We start from the raw sequence: 2,820 nt of genomic DNA, 5'->3' as shown, positions 1-2,820 counted from the left end.
GGCCTCCTAAGCTTTAGGCCTTATAAAAAATGCTGAAATCAGTTAAATACCGGGAGTGTGTTCCCGTTTATAACAAGGGGGTCACATTTTCTATTCCAATGGAGATTCCCACCTTCCTTGGCAGACATCTGTCTTTCAAAATAAGACTCATGGATACTGATCCATAGCAATTAAAAAAAAAAATCTTTCTATAAACACATTCTAAACATAAATCACATTATTCTAGTGCTTACCTTGTTTCTGAAAGACTTAAAAATACCCCAAACACAGAAATAAACCAACATACACACACAGAAACATTACCAAAACAGTGAAAATCTAGAATATCAAGAACATTCTGTTTTCAAATGTTTGGTCAATTAAATAATCTGTGTTAAAATGGAAGTTTTCTAAAAAAGATTGCATTTACATTGTTTTCTACATTCTTTTGGAAAACATTGGGATACAAATTTTTTAGTTAGCTCTGCCCACAGCTATTCAACAGGCAACCTAAATCTTTTCCTGCTGAGGATGCAATGGATTGGAACTGAATGGAAACTCATGCAGTTCTACTGCTAGAGAGAACCAATCCCCATCAAAATGCATATATAATGTACATAATTCCTACTGTATCTTACAGATTTTTCCAGTGCTAAAGTAAATGAGGTAAAAGGAAAAACTAAATCTCACTCATTCTGCAGTACCTACCACTATTTGAAACTTCATAGTCTATAAGCAGCTGTGAAATGTGCATATGCCCACAGAAAACAGCTGGGAATTCTGAATGCCTGGTTTTTGTCCACAACTTGGTGAATGTTATATGTATGCAAAGACTGTACATGGAAAGTCTGACAATAGTCCCTCTACACTCCAATAAATTTTATGGAAGATTCAAAAGATTTTGTAGAGATATTCTAATAATTTCTGAGTTAAAAAATTGGTGGAGAGAAGATCACATACAAAAGGTCACCTAAAAAAAGGCATCTTTTGTGCTTCTTTTTCTCTTGAAATTTTAAAAACCATATCAATGCTGGGATTGAAAACATTTAATATGTATTTGTGGCTTTATCTGATGTCAGAAATGTGCGGCATTGCGCTCTTTCTCCCAGGTCCAGAGCAGCTCCGGCGCCCTTCAGCGCCGCCCCCGCCCAGACTTCCGGGTCTGCCGCTTCTCTCCTGCGTGCCGCTGCTGCTGCCATGCCGGTCGGGGTCTGCCGGGTTCTGTCGCCCACGCGAGGGTCCGAGGCAAAGAGGGAAGGAATTGTCTAGATCACCCACAAAGGAAAGGAAAGCGGGAAGGCTTTATTGTCATGGAGAGCTGCAGTGGGGGGTAGCAACCCACACTTCCCACTCCACATGGGGGAAATGGCGCTGGGACCCGGGAGGGAGTGGGATGATATAGGGGATGTGATAGGGAGGGCAGACGCCCCCCCCACCCAATCGGTGCGGGTGCTGCAGTGATGATGTGGACACAGCGACCAACCGAAATACCACAGGGGCGGACACCAAGCTTCGGGTTGAGTGGGATTGTGGGGATGGGGCGGCGGACACAGGATTCCTGGGGCCGGACGGGGGAGTGGCCACAGGAATAGCAGGGGGAAAACCCAACGGCAGGCAGCCTGGTGGGGGAAGACACGGGGGATGTATGAGGATACATAGAACTCGGCTAGCTAACATAAATAAGAACCCCTAATCTAAACCAAATCCCAGGATGCAACAGAAATGTATCTTTAGTAGAAATTAAACTCTTAACAAAAGGTGATGGAGGACAAGACTGAAAGGGCTTGGCAGAAGCTCCTGTACGCACATCCAATAATTGTTTTGAAAAGTAAAACAAATAAAAAAGCAAGACTTGCTCCCTACATTACAAAAGTGGTTCACACTTATTTTCCAGTGTAGACACAAAAAGTTGATTTTCCACCTGTCACAGGGGAGTATTATAATGTTGCAATGGGGAACAAAGACACACGGACCCCCTTGTGCATACGAAGGAAATCACTTTATTATAGAAAATACCTCCCTTATCTACCTTTAGCTTCCACCGGACATAACCAAAACTTAACAGAAGAAGGGCATCTATTGGCTGCTCAACTGCAATGCTGCTGTCCATGCGTCTCACCACCCAATCAGCTTCCCGCTCACATGCTGTCCATGTGTCTCTCCCCACAACTGCCTCTCACCCCCCCACTGACTTCTAACTGCCCAGCCTGCTGCTGTGCCCTGCTACAGGGCTTTCTGGTAAACAGAACCATTATCACCTTTTAACAAACACAACCCCATATCCACATCTCACTCCTTTTTTTTTTTTTTTTTTAGTAACAGTGATAATAATAACTGTACAACTTTTCAAAAACTGTAACATGTGCCTATACCATAGCAACTACATCAGAATGGTGACAAATGTCGCACACGCTGTGATGGAACCCATTATCTCTCACATGCAGTCTTGTCCTACCTCATCCCAATTTAAAAATTGAGGACATATGGAGCTTTTAGCTAGTTTTTCATGAGGGCACCCCAACTTCCCCTCTTTTTGTTTTTTAATCGAATGAGGTTCTTGCTTTGTGGGAGAGTGGGGAATATCTGTTTTTTGAGACACACTCCATTGCTACAAGAAGTTATGAATTTACTCTGACGGGTAGGCAGGTCCATTGTCCATTTTGATGGTGTCTGGAAAGCCTAAAGTGGTAAAACAGGTGAGTCAATGCCAGATAGAATCACAGACTTTCTTTCTGGTGTAAGGGATAATAACTTAACAGGAATATAATTAGCTTCTAATAAAACATACACTTTTGAACAAAATTACAAGGTGAAACTTGTCGCTGTTGAGGCAGGGACAGG

Source organism: Vidua chalybeata, chromosome 1, assembly GCF_026979565.1.
Source record: "Vidua chalybeata isolate OUT-0048 chromosome 1, bVidCha1 merged haplotype, whole genome shotgun sequence".
NCBI lineage: Eukaryota > Metazoa > Chordata > Aves > Passeriformes > Viduidae > Vidua > Vidua chalybeata.
The sequence above is the reverse complement of the archived record's forward strand: the minus strand, read 5'-3'. Positions refer to the sequence as shown.